Source organism: Callorhinus ursinus, unplaced genomic scaffold, assembly GCF_003265705.2.
Source record: "Callorhinus ursinus isolate GAN/ISIS: 27379988/994484 unplaced genomic scaffold, GSC_fseal_2.0 scaffold8, whole genome shotgun sequence".
Classification (NCBI taxonomy): domain Eukaryota; kingdom Metazoa; phylum Chordata; class Mammalia; order Carnivora; family Otariidae; genus Callorhinus; species Callorhinus ursinus.
In genome coordinates this window covers 39,232,561-39,247,178 of record NW_027397070.1, presented here as the reverse complement: position 1 = coordinate 39,247,178, position 14,618 = coordinate 39,232,561, and the positions used below count along the sequence as shown (strand labels likewise).

Sequence of the window (14,618 nt, the reverse complement as noted above, 5' to 3'; positions counted from 1 at the left end):
GGAGTCGCAGGACTGGGCAGAGAGAGGGGTCGGCTTTGGATTCTTCACTGAGGACAGTTTAATCTGGAGGTGACTGTGGGGAGGTGAAAGTTGACACTCCCAGGGGTGGTGTCTGAATTACCGCTCTTTCAGGAGGGTGCAGACAGGCTCCACACTTCCTCAGCTAAGTGTGATCTAAAGGTCCAAGGGGAAAAATATTTCCAGAGGCTCAGCTGATGGGGTGAGGCAGCTAGATGGGTTGGGCCATTGTGCTTGGACAGGTTGCCCAGCAGTGCCTGTGCATGTCTCTCTTTTTCTGGCAGGGTCGCCTGCAGGAGATGTTAGAGCTTAGCCCGAGGAAGGATGGCCGGGTGGTGGAACCATGGTGATTGCTGGTCATGTGTGGTTGTGTGGGCAGAAGAGGCCAGCTAAAGACTTTCTAGACTGGGGTCTTCGTTGAATCATTGGATTATGATGTCACGGCCACAGGAGCATATGTTTCTATTTCCCAAAATGAATGTTTACTTTAGAAAAGATCCCCATTACACTAACAGCGCTTTCCCCGGAAGTGCGTGCCCGGCACTTCGTTCCCTCCATGCAGGGCCCTTGCTCAAAATTTACCAAAATGGTAATTTACCAAAAGAGTGTAATTATGCAATTGAAAAGTCTTTAAATTGGACCGTTCAGGGAGATACCGGGGAGCTGCTCAAAACAAGCCAGGTGTGAGTGTAAAGTAAGGAGATTGGTGTTTACATTTTTATATAGTACACAAAACAAAAGCGATGATTCTGAACTCTGACTTCTTTCTTCCCCAGCTTAATGTAGTGTAATGCAGAGCCCTGGACACTTTTATACTAGAGCATGGCTCTCTCTAGTTTGTGTTGCAAACTCTCCTCAGAGGTCCCTGTTGCTTCTTGTTTGTTTGGTTATTATCTCTAAGGAGGAAAGGCTCTCTGACTTGGGGCTTGTTGATGGAAAGGGCAGCAGTTTTCGTCTTGGATCCTCCCTGGGCACGTGGTTGCCTTTAAAATCCTCTTGGCTCCTGAACTGGAGGGTTGATTGGGGCACACAGTCAACCTCCTAGCATTTTGTAGCCTTTTGTTGTTGTATTTTTCTAAGTATTTTCCATGACAAGAGTGGATCAGGTTACCAACTTTCTACTGTCTTATCCAGAAATCTTTCCCCCATTCTTCTTCTTCTTTTTTTTAAAGATTTTATTTATTTATTTTGACAGAGAGAGAGAGTGCGCACAAGCAGGGGGAACAGCAGGCAGAGGGAGAAGCCTGATGCAGGACTTGATCCCAGGACCCCAGGATCATGACCTGAGCCAAAGGCAGACCTTTAACTGACTGAGTCCCCCACGTGTCCCTTTCCCCCATTTTTCTAATAACACTTCCTCCCATCTTATGGCAGGTTTCTGAATAAGGAGCTAGTAGAATATTAAAGGCACTAGAATAGTTACAGTGGGCATTTGACAGCACAGGTATGTCTGACAAGGGGGTCACACAAACTAGAATGTACATTTCAGCCCACTATTACTTCTGTTTAAACCAATCACCTTAGGACTCCATGCACTTGTTTCAACAATGATGCCATTGCTCAAAATGCCCACACATCTCCTCTTCTGGAGTTCTCCCCAAGCTGGTTGGCAAATCATGCAGGAGAGCCTGTCACAAAATGGTGCACAGTCTTACCTGTTTTTGGATCAAGACCTGAATTTTTTTTTTTCCAGTATCGCGTGGCCAGATCACCTCCACTCACCTTTATCTTTCAAAATGGGCTCCAAACAACTTGGGTTTCTCAAAAATAAAATCTATCCTCAAAGGATGAATATTTATCAGCCACTATTAATGGAATTCTAAAGAAAATACCATAGGCTATGAAAGTAATTCCTACAAGGAAGCTCCATAAAAATTTTTTAAATTTTTTATTATTATGTTAATCACCATACATTACATCATTTGTTTTTGATGTAGTGTTCCATGATTTATTGTTTGTGCATAACACCCAGTGCTCCATGCAGAATGTGCCCTATTTAATACCCATCACCAGGCTAACCCATCCCCCCACCTCCCTGCCCTCTAGAACCCTCGGTCTGTTTTTCAGAGTCCATCATCTCTCATGGTTCGTCTCCCCCTCCGATTTACTCCCCTTCATTCTTCCCCTCCTATCTATCTTCTTCTTTTTTTTTCTTAACATATATTGCATTATTTGTTTCAGAAGTACAGATCTGTGATTCAACAGTCTTGCACAATTCACAGCGCTCACCATAGCACATACCCTCCCCAATGTCTATCACCCAGGCACCCCATCCCTCCCACCCCCCCACCACTCCAGCAACCCTCAGTTTGTTTCCTGAGATTAAGAATTCCTCATATCAGTGAGGTCATATGATACATGTCTTTCTCTGATTGACTTATACAATCCAGCAATTGCACTACTGGGTATTTACCCCAAAGATACAAATGTAGGGACCCGAAGCGGTACGTGCACCCAATGTTTATAGCTCCATAAATTTTTTAAATGGCAATAGTAATTGACTGGTTAAGAACTCACAAGGAGAGTTCTCAGGGGCAAATAATACTTGTTTAGATGTGTAAGTTCTTTTTTTTTTTTTTTTTTTACCACTTACATGTGTTTTATTAGGGAGATCAAACTCATCGCAATGACTATTTCTTAGATGATGAAGGTAGTATACATTTTTACTAAATGGTTAAAAAGAAATAATTATCCAAATGATTTCTAGATTCCGTGTGTCATTTTTTTCATACTTTCACTATTGTTTTTCCCAAGTTATCTCCTTTCAGCATTCCCATGAATGTAGCTGGCATGTTTTCAAATCCTTCGATGATGTATTCATGGTACTGGATTTTACCCTCTGTGACCCATTTCAGCAAGTCTTTCAGAGCCTTCTGGCAGACCTCTCCTTGCCAGCGGGTGACGATGAACCCTTCCATGCGGAGCTGCTGATAGATAATATTCTCTGGGGGTGGGCCTGGGGGAGGAGGGCAAGTACTATTATATGTAGAGATGGCCCCACATATAGCAATTCTTCCAAATTTCTTCAACTGGGGGATAACAATGTTTGAAAACTCTCCACCTACATTATCGAAGTAACAATCATAACCATCAGGAGAGGCTTTTTTCAAAGTTTCTTCCAAAGACTCTACTGTTTTGTAGTTAAAGGCAACATCATATCCAAGCTTTTTGAGGTAGGCAAACTTTTCGTCAGACCCTGCTGCTCCAACAACTTTGCAGCCCTTGAGCTTAGCTATCTGCCCCACCACAGAGCCCACTGCTCCTGCTGCTGCATTAACCATCACTGTTTCTCCACCCTTCACACCACAGATGTCAAGTAGGCCAAAGTAGGCTGTTAGCCCTGTCATGCCCACTGTTCCCAGAGCCAAAGACACCGGTAACGTGTCTGGCCATTCTGCGGGTAGCTTTTCCAGATCTTTCCCATCAGAAATAGAGTGCGTCATCCAGCCTGAAAAAGCCACTACCACAGTTCCTGCTGGGAAGGCTGAGTTTTTACTTTCCACAACTCTGGCCACTTGCTGCCCCATCATCATATCACCCTCCTTCAATCTTTTGGCCGCCACTCTCATATAAGGATCCACGGTAAGGAACAAAGCTTCCAGCAGGACCTCTCCATTTTTTAAGGATGGGAGTTCAACTGTCTTTAACTCAAAGTTACTATGAGTAGGGCTGCCTTCAAAGTGCTTCTTCAGGGTCCAGCTCTTAGCATGAACCATCCTGAAGTTTCCCAGCCCGCAGGTTCCACTACCTAGACAGAATGTGGTTGCGGTTGTCAGATGTGTAAGTTCTGATAAGTTGGTTAAAAAGAGAGTCTCATTTGGCCAGGGAAACAAGATAAGTTGGTTTCAAAGATTGTTTCATTTGATCTGGGATATGAGATAGATGGGTCCTGGCCCTGCCAGTGAACATGGGCACAGTGCTTAGCATCTCTAGATTTCTGATTCTTCACACTTAAAATGAAGGGTTTAGATTAGAAAATCTCCATGGACTCTTTTAGCTTCAATACACTGTGATTCATTTATCAAACATTTATTGGGCAACTACTGTGTTAGATACTATTGCAGAAAAAGTGATATAAAATCTTTATCCTAGAAGACATCAACATCTAGCCAGGAATATAGATGATACACAATTTTTATATCCTCAGTATCATTATATGATATCCCCTCTCATCTAATCTACTATACAACATAATCTAATATTTGTTGCTGCATAAACTGGCTACTTGTTCACCAGATATTTTTCTTTTCTTCCCAGGGACTCTTTTCCCAGACACCCTTGGGTATTTAATTAGGTGTGGCCAAGTGACTAGAGTCTGGCTAGTCAGATGTGGGCAGAAGTGACATATACCACTTCTAGGGTCCATGAAAGTCTACCATGTGTGAGTCTTCTCTCTCTTTCTCCATCTATTGCCTCCACAGAGCCTGAGGAGTGTGGAGCCTCAAGGTGGAAGGAGCCTGGGTCCCTGAATTACTGTGTAAAACATAGAGCTACCCCATACATACTACCAACCTGCATTGGGCAATGATATAGAAATAGCATTTATTGGGTCATTCCACTTGGAGGGACAGGTGGTTACAATGGTTAGGTTGCCTGCCCGGTGCATTTACATTATAAAGGAAGAGGTCTTAAGTCCTTAGATGATGGTGATAAAGGCAGACAGCCTGTACAATGGTGTTTCAAGTGGGCAGAGAGCTAACGGGGTCCTGGGGAAGAGGATACATGTATAGAAGGAAGAAGGTAATGTAGAAAGGGGGGATAATCTAGCAGGGAACAGATTATAGTGTAATTCCTAGAGTAGTTGATTGCCTAACCCCAGGATGTCTGTGTAAGAAAAAAATTACTTGGAAAATAAAAAAGGGCTATCCAGGACTTTTAGAAAAAATAGGAAGATAATGGCCAAACGATTCTTATTTTATCATCTCTCTGACACTTGCAGGACAATAGAAATTCTTTTGAAAACCATTCACTCAAGGGTGAAGCCTGGGTAACTTGTAAGAATGTTATCTGAATTGATGGCTCTAAGAAAGAAATGATTGCCTACTGTCTCGCAATTCAGAATCTGATGTGTAGCTACCTAGGGGTTTAAAAAGCCATTTTTTAGGATTTGGACCATGTTAACAATGATAAAGATGAAACTTAAGTGGATGCTCAAATTCATTTAAAAGCCAATGTATTTGGTGGCTCTTATCTCAGTTGTAAGAAGGATGGCACTAAATTCAAGGTGGTATTATATTGTGGTATATTGTAGAACAATGCCTCTTCCCCCATATTTCCACATGCTAATCCCCAAATCCGTGAGTATGTTTCTCTACATGATAACAGGAATTTTGCAGATGTCCTTAAATTAAGGATCCTGAGATGAGAAGATTATCCTGAAGTGTATGAGTGGGTCCAATGTAATCACAAGGGTCCTGATAATGGGGAGGCAAGTGTGTCAGAGTCAGAGAAGGAGGTGCAGCAACAGAAGTGGAGGCCAGAGGGATGTGGGGACCCCATGCCAAAGAATGCAGGCAGCCTCTGGAAGCTAGAAAAGGCAAGGCAAAGGGCTTTCTCCTAGGGCCTTTGGATAGAGCACAGCCCTGTCGACTCATTTTGGACTTCTGACTTGCAGAACTGTAAGATAATAAATTTGTGTTTTTTGTAAGCCACTGAGTTTATGGTAATATGTTATAAGAGCAAAAGAAAACTAATGCATACATAATACACTATGGCTTTTGTGCCCTCTTCTTTACCCATAATGATTTTTAGGCCCTGTTATATATGCATTACTGTTCTTTCTTTCTATTTATCTATCTATTTTTCTATCTATCTATCTATCTATCTATCTATCTATCATCAATCCTATACATATATATGGCATACCTGTACCTCATGGATATTTATTTGTACCAAGGACTTTAACGAAGAGTAATTCATTTAGTTCTCTCATAATAACTATTAGGATACTATTAGTTAGAAGGAGGGAAGTACTATTATTACCCTTTTACAGGTGAGAAAGCTGAACTTAAGTAATTTGCCCAGCATTATTTGTCTAGGAGGCAGCAGAATAAGCTTTGAGTTGAGATCTGGCTACTGCAAAGCAAATGTTCTTATTCACCATGATATGTGGAGTTCACTGACTTGAATTATATCTTCAAAACTCTGATTTTTATAACTACTTTTGTCTTATAAGTATTTAACCCTAAATACTTCTTCTTGTTGCTCTATGCATAAGTGAATCATGTAGGTTGATTTTTAAAAACTTGGATGATGGTATTCTACTTCCAGCACTGGCAAACTAGCATGTAGAAGACCAAACCTCCTGCCATGAATAACCTGAAAACATGGATAAAGACAAAACAAAACTCCACGTTTGAAATGTTGGAGAGCTACTAAAGCAGCCAGGACAGGAGGGCCAAAACCCCCAGAGAGAAGGGAAATTCATCAAGGTAAGCTGGACAATCTGTGCTATTTTTCAACTGGGGCATTTGCCAGTTCCTAAGTGGTCTGGGAAGAGGGACTGAAGGTAAGAGAAAAGGCAGCTGTGAAAAGGGAGAGAGGCTGAGCAGTTTTCAGCTGTGTTATGGTGCTTGGGAGAGGCAGTTGGAGTTCAAGGCTACTGAGTAAGCAAGAGCTTGAAGATGCTTCTGCAAAGGGAAGTGCTGAGAAATCAGCCCAAGAGTCTGAGTTCTTTTCTTTGATGCATGTGTCAAGTAGTAAGTGGTCCTGGCCCAGAGAGAAGCAGGTCAGGAAACAGCAGCTAAGGGCATGCCTGAGTAGGCTCCCATTGGACCCCACCAGCCCAGCGAGAGCAACTATGATCTTCAGCAGGGGCGGAGGCAAAGTCTGCAGGGGAGAGAAAACCTGTAAGAACGGACCCATAAGGAGGAAAGCCCCATGTTTATGACTTTTAGCCGGATGGCAGACCACAGTTAGTACTGTATGAGATGACAAAACTCTGATACAAAACCTGTCCTTCTGTCTTTCTGTCCCAAAGATTCAGAGATCAGGAATACCATGGTGACTGGGAAGTGAGATTAGAATCCTGGAAAGGAGAGCATCAGAGTCCCAAATTCTGTGTATAAACTCTGCCCAAGTTTCTGGCTGGTCCATGAACCATGCATGCCAGGGACATACTCCAAGCACCACAGAGAAAACCCAAACCTCGGATGTGAGATTTGAACCAAGAGACGGAATTTACAATTTGAGTCAAATCAACTTCCCTAACTACTAGAACAAAACATCAACATTTTTTGAAGGAGTAAAAAATGAACCCAATGTCCCTACAACATAGCATTCAGAAGGTTAATTCAATTCAAAATTAAAATAACTTGGGCGCCTGGGTGGCTCAGTTGGTTAAGCAACTGCCTTCGGCTCAGGTCATGATCCTGGGGTCCCGGGATCGAGTCCCACATCGGGCTCCCTGCTCAGCGGGGAGTCTGCCTCTCCCTCTCACCCTCTTCCCTCTCGTGCTCTCTATCTCTCATTCTCTCTCTCTCAAATAAATAAATAAAATCTTTAAAAAAAAAACAAAAAAAAATTAAAATAACTTGACATATGAAGAACCAAGAAATGTTCCTCAGTGTTAAGAGGAAAGACAAAAACAGACTAAAATCCTGAGAAATTATTTAGGATCAGTTCTTGGTTGGAGTCAGCATACGAAGATTTAAAAATAAATGGCCGTTATAAATACTGTTAATTAAGGAAAATATGGTTGCAATAAATTAAGAGGATCTCACTGTGAAATCTATATTAAGTGCAATCCCAGAGAGAAGAGAGACACTGAGGCAGGAAAAAATATTTAAAGATAGAATGGATGGAAATTCTCCAAATTTATTGAAAGACATAAATTTAGAGATTGAAGAATCCCAATGAAAACCACATAGAATAAATACAAAAAAGTCATGCCTACCTGCATCAAAGGCAAATTTCTAACACCAAAGATAAAGAGAAAATATTGAAAGCAGCCAGAGAAAATGACGTATTATAGCAGAAGAAAAATGATTTGTCATTCACCTTTTATCAGAAATGAGAGAAACCAGAAGATAGTAGAATGTCATCTTAAAAAAACTTTATTATCTTGAAATAATTTTAGATACCAAAAAAGTCACAAAACTAGTAGAATTTCTGTTTACCTTTCACCCAGCTTCCCCTTATGTTTACAGCATATATAAACATTGTATTTATCTGCTTGTCTGAAAAATACACTGCTCCTTCCAAAGATAACTATGAGTTTCTGGAATAAGTCTCGGGCCTGGGGTCAGAGCTGCTCTTAAGTGTGGATATGAGGATACTTGCTGACAGTAAAGCACAGTGAGAGATCAAATGAATGTGTGAATGTACTTAAAAAGGTTAAAAACTGTCTAAAAACCCAGGTGGGCTTCTGACTTATCTCAGAACTTCATATCATTGCGTCTCTTCCTTTAGCCTGTCACTTTAAATGCTTCTGTTCACTGAGTTCTAAGGCTTGCCTCTCACACCCCACCATGGCATCCTAGGGATTTGGGATTCACCGGCCGCCAACCTCATGAGCTGGGAGTTATCCTAGGCTTCCTTACCAGATGTCCAATGGACAGTTGTGAGTTTGTGTTGCTTAAGTGAGGAAAGGTCAATGGAATCCTAGACATGAAATTGCTAGGTAACACGTGGAATCTCTAAATAACATGTGAAATTCCTTAGTCGAATTATAAAGCCATGGCCTGAGATGAGACAGAGAAGTAGGATTACTCCAGTTTTATCATGGGTCCCAGCTAAGCTGGCTGCTGCCGACTCCAGTTTTCTCATTTCTTACATGGTAACTAGAGACAAATATTAAAGTTCAGGGAGGAAGCAACTCAGCCAACCCTAACCACGGAAATTTATGCCCAGACCTGGGATAGATTCTTCTTACTCCTTACACACAAGGATTTGCTTACAATAAGAAGGAGAGTGCCCTTCCAATATGCTTCTGAAGATGGACAAGAAGCAAGTTTTGAAACCTGTACAAGAAAGTCTGGCTTTTTGTTTTTCCTAAGTGATAAAAATCCTACCTAACTAGGCATCCAGAGACAGGAGGATATGGAAATCTCTTCTTCCATGTCACCTCTTTCTTAATACATTTTTTTTCAGGCTGATTTTGCATAAAACTGGAAAAGGACCCAAGGCAAGGCTACATCTTGCACTTTTTGAGAACTTACTGGGGAAGGCAGAGATTGGAAGTCAGACTCCACTTCAATCCCTGTCACTTACTAGCTGGTATAGCCTGTTCTTCATCTATGAAATGAGGGAAAGAACACAGACAGACCCTACAGAGGTGTTCAAGCCTGCCCCTAGGCCCTGCACTCTTTCCTCTCTGTACCTGCTCCCCGCTCTCTAGGGGAGCTCAGCCACATCCCCACCTTCCACTCCTACCCCTGTGCAGGTGCAACTGCCTACCGACAGCCATACCTAGATGTCTCAGAGGGAAATGAACCTCACACACCCACAGTCAGACTCTCGACTTCCCCAAACCTGGTCCTCTTTCCATCTTCCCTGAGAGAGGTCTCTGTTGTCTACCCAATTATGTAAATGAGAAACCCAGGGGTCCATTTAAGTTCCTCCCATTCTCTCTGCTCACTCTTCTATCCCATTTCCAGCACATTCCAAGCACTGTCATTGCTAACCACCAAGTAGCTTGTTAATCCATCCACTTGCCCACTGCCATCCGTGATGTTCCCACCTAACTGGCCTTCCTATGGTTAGTTATTCTGGATGCTCTACAGTCTCTCTCCTCTGCCTGCAACCCGAGTGATCTTTACAAAATGCCGATCTGATCATGTCATCTACCTGCCTATACCTTTCAGTGGCTTCCCTTCACTTTCAGGATAAAGACCAACATCTTAATGTGATTTTCAAGGACAACATGGGTTGGCCTTTCTCTACTAGTTCAGCTTCATGTGGCCTCACATTCTTTGTCTCTCTCTCTTTTTTTTTAAAGATTTTATTTATTTATTCATGAGAGACAGAGAGAGACAGAGAGAGAGAAGCAGAGGGAGAAGCAGGCTCCCTGCTGAGCAGGGAGCCCGATGCGGGACTTGATCCAGGACTCTGGGATCATGACCTGAGCCGAAGGCAGACGCTTAACCATCTGAGCCACCCAGGTGCCCACATTCTTTGTCTCTTGAGCTCCACCTGTTGAGGTCTTCTGTCACATATTTTTGTTGTTTTAACCCCTCCCCCTTTTTTTTAAGTAAGCTCTAGACCCAAGGTGGGGCTTGAACTCATGACCTCGAGATCAGGAGTCACCTGCTCTACTGACTGAGCCAGCCAGGCGCCCCTGTTGTTTTAACTTTTTACCCTGAAATAATTTCAGACTTAAAGAAAGATTGTACAAACAGTGCAAAGAGTTCTTGTGTACCCTTTACACATATTCCTCTCATGTTAAACTCTAAATATAGAAAAAATAATATAGTACCGTTTTCTAATTTACAAACCTCTTTCAAATTTCACTAGTTACCCCATTAATGTCATTTATAGCAAAAGAAATTTGCTATAAAGAAGAAAGTTTCTTCTCCAGGATTCAGGATCACATATTCTACAAAATGCCATTTCTCTTTCAACTCCTTAATCTGGAATACTTCCTCAGTCTTTCTTTGTCTTTTATGACACTGACATTTTTAAAGAGTCCTGCCAGTTATTTTGGAGAATGTCTTTCATTTTCAGTTGTCTGATGGTTCCTCATGATTACATACAGGTTATACATTTTTGGCAGGAATACCATAGAAGCGATTTTGTGTTCTTCTTAGTGCATTATATCAGGAAGCATGTGATATCAATTTATCTCATTACTGCTATTGTGATATTAACTTTGGTCAGTTAGTTAAAGTGATATCTATCAGGTGTCTCCACTGAAATGTTACTATTTTTCCCTTTGTAATAAGAAAATCTTATGAGAGCTACTTTGAGACTATGTAGAATCCTGTTCCTTATCAAACTTTCATTTTCTAATATTAGAATACAGTGATGATTCCTGCCTGAAATAATTATTACTATGGTGGTTGCCAAATGGTGCTTCTTTCACACATCTAAAAATGCCATGCTCTCTCCACCCCAGGGCCTTTGCACATATTGTATTCTACTCAGAATACCCTCTTCCTCCTTTTCAACTGGTTAACTATCATTATTTTTTTTAGATTTCAGAGCAAATGTCATTTTCTTAGAAATGCCTTCCTTGGTCCTTCCCTCATTAAAGGTCAGGTTTCTTATTTGTGCATTCTGATGGGCATGATATAGTACTTTATAGAACTTGTGTTATAATTTTACACTTATAAATAAGTGATTATTTAATTAAGTCTGTCTCCTCCACTAGACTGTAAACACAGTTAGCCAGTGGTGGTGTACAAGGACACGATGGTTTTCATACACCATTGTACTCCCCATGCTAGCACAGTTATTGGTATATATGGCCTGCTCATTAAATTTAGCCAATTCAAGGACTGAATGAATCTCATGGAGTTCTTGTGAGTATTGAATGAAATAAGATATACAACATTCATAACATGTAGTAGTGTCTTAATAAATATTGGTTTCCTCCACACCATCCTACCCTCACCTTGGATCAGGCATTATATAAGAGGCAAATTACTTGTACCAAACAAAAATTTGTCCCTGGAGGTGACCTTCTATATTCTAAAGACTGATCTTCACTTGAACTTTACTAACACTTCTATGGAAGCAAACTTACAAAGAGCAGCTCAGACTACAATATAAGGTTACACTTCCTTTCTTATCCCCAACATATGTTGAAATGAGCTTCTGTTTGCCCAGTTTTAGAAATTAACTCCCTCTTTTCTACCCTCTTTTTTTTTATTTTTTTAAGATTTTATTTATTTATTTGAAAGAGAGAATGAGAGAGAGAGAGCACATGAGAGGGGGGAGGGTCAGAGGGAGAAGCAGACTCCCTGCTGAGCAGGGAGCCTGATGTGGAACTTGATCCCAGGACTCCAGGATCATGACCTGAGCCGAAGGCAGTCGCTTAACCAACTGAGTCACCCAGGTGCCCCTTTTCTACTCTCTTTTAAAGAGACTCCCAGTTACTTATCAGTTACTTATCAGAGTTCCACCAACAACTGACTCACAGACTCACAGTTGTCTGATCTGGACAATTGACTCACCATACTCTCAAGGTCTTCTGCTCTCTCCTCTTTGCCCTGCTGCTACACAGCCTTTGTGGCTCATGAATCTTATGAAGAGCCATTCTGTTGGGCACAACTGTCCTCCCCAGGCAACAAACATTGATGTCCCTGCTCTGGCCCTGGGCGAGGGGGGAGGGGAAATACTGCTCTCCTCTTGTCTAAACACCCCCAAACAAGGTTTGGAGGCTTCTAATTAAAGATGTGAAAACTACTCACTCATGGACTCCCCTTATTCCCTGACACTCAATTGAAATTCAGGACTTAGAGAAACATAGAGAGGAATAAGCTTATAATGGCACAGAGTTTGGAGAGACCACTGGTGAATAAATGATTTTAAGAAATTTTCAGAAGAGGGAAAATTGGAATGTGTTGATTAGTGAGTGAAGCAGAGGAGTGGAAGTTGATCTTACCTGTGAAACCTTTAAGATGTTCTGGACTCTGAGTCAATAGGTATGGAGGGCAATAGTCAGAAGGACTGATTGAAGATGAGAGCTGCAGAAGTCAGCCCTCTACTCACCTTCTCTTTGGCCTCCCTTTATAGAATAATTAGTACTTTGGATTTTCACCAAGACTAAAAACAAATAAACAAAAAACATAAATAAAAAGCAAAACAATCCAAAACTGAAAACTGTTGTCTTTCTCTAAATCAAGAGAACAAGCAATCTATAGAAAGCTAAGACACTTGGAGATTCTTGCTACCCCAGAATAAAGCATTTTTTTCTTCTGGAATTTGGGTAGCTTATTCATTACTGATCACCCTAAAGAAAAGCCTTCTGTTAAATATATCTTACCCAGATACACAAGAGTTACAATCAGCCTATATTTCAGGACAGAGGTCTGTTGGGAAAATCATCATATAGTCCTATAAAGTAGCAGAAAAAAACCATACCAGTATTGACGTGCAAAATGAACAAACCTTTTAAAAAATTTTAAAGGAAAAAGAAAAGAGTTTATTTGAGTCCAAGTTAGGACAGCTGCCCGGGATACAAATCTTCATAAAGAGAGTGCTTGAGGGAAGGAGCTTTCGGTGCACTTGTTTTGTTTTGTTCTTTACATAAAGAGTTACAAATGACCATGACGAAGGACATTCCAGAAAGTTACAGACTTTATCTTATGTTTTTGGTATGTGCAAGGCTGTATGACTTTAATCTCATGGGAACCAAGCAGGTTTTTTTCCTTTGTCTTATCTTTGGAATACTCCTTTCTGGCTATTATTATTATTATTTTTAACAAAGCATATGTACAATGTGTGCTCGGGGCAGAAATAGAGCCCATGGTTTGAGGTTTTGCTGAGTCATTTTGACCTTAGTAAATGTTAGGGAATAGCTTCCCTGGGAACCCAGGAGCAGGGCTCATGAACATCAAAGTTGAAAATTTCCTTTATTTCATAACCAGCCTTGGTTCTTATTGTGGGATATGAGTGAATAGTATATCAGAGAAAGAAGAGCAGTATGTAAAAGAAGAATCAAAATAATTATAACTGACACTGAAGGAGCTATTCCAGGAAACAGAAGAGAACTTTTAAAAATCTGATTCTGCCTTCCAGAGATGTGAGAAGACACTGTATCTGAGACAAGAATAGAATGAATGATATAATAAATGGATGGTCAAAGAATTAACTCTTGTAATGGAAAAGTTATATCAAAAATCTTAAAATTAGTAGAAAAAAAGTTCACAATAAAGCCAAAGCAATAGTCCAAACTATAGAACAAAAAGGTAGACATAAAACATGAAGGAAAAAAATGAAAGAGAAAATCAGTTCAGAATTCAACATATGACCAGTAATTCCAGCACTTAAACTATATAATACAGGGTAGAATTTTTTAATTGTGAGGGAAATTTCTAAGAGTTGAAGACAAGTACAAGTCTTCAGTGTGACAGGGCTCAAGGGCTGAGCCATACGAAAGGATAAAGATCCACACATAAGAATAATTTCACCAAACTCAGAAAGGTCAGAATAAAGAGAAGACATTAAAAGTTTTCAGGGTGAAACAAACTAGCAAATCAGGAACGCTGCATTGTAACAAAAATCATCCGGCATCAACAACACTGGCTGATGGAAGTTGATGGAGCAATGCCATAAAATTCTAAGGAAAAATTATTTTGAACTGTGTTTAATATGATCTAGAATTTTGTATCCTGCCAAACTGTCAATCAAGTGGGAGGGTGAAATATATTTTTAGATACACAGGGGCTCAGAAAATATCTACTTGGCAAAATAAGGGAGTCATGCTAGCAAAAATGGGGAGAAAGAAAGCAATGATTAAGGAAAGAGTGGTTCTTTTTTTAAATTTAATTTTATTATGTTATGTTAGTCACCATTAGTTTTTGATGTAGTGATCCATGATTCATTGTTTTCGTATAACACCCAGTGCTCCGTGCAGTATGTGCCCTCCTTAATACCCATCACCAGGCTAACCCATCCCCCCACCCCCCTCCCCTGTAGAACCTTCAGTTTGTTTTTCA

At 40.8% G+C, this 14,618-nt stretch overlaps 1 long non-coding RNA gene and 1 pseudogene across 1 annotated transcript in view; one reads left to right on the top strand and one right to left on the bottom strand.

Annotated features, from left to right (window-relative positions):
* Window positions 1-2,699: 2,699 nt before the first annotated feature.
* Window positions 2,700-3,772, bottom strand: LOC112822742 (prostaglandin reductase 1 pseudogene; annotated as a pseudogene).
* A 2,530-nt stretch (window positions 3,773-6,302) lies between these two features.
* The window catches only part of LOC141373175 (uncharacterized), a 90,987-nt gene continuing 82,671 nt past the window's right edge, over window positions 6,303-14,618 (top strand). Inside the window, exon 1 of the long non-coding RNA XR_012378880.1 lies at window positions 6,303-6,449. This is a non-coding gene — a long non-coding RNA (uncharacterized lncRNA). The remainder of the gene's footprint in view (window positions 6,450-14,618) is intronic.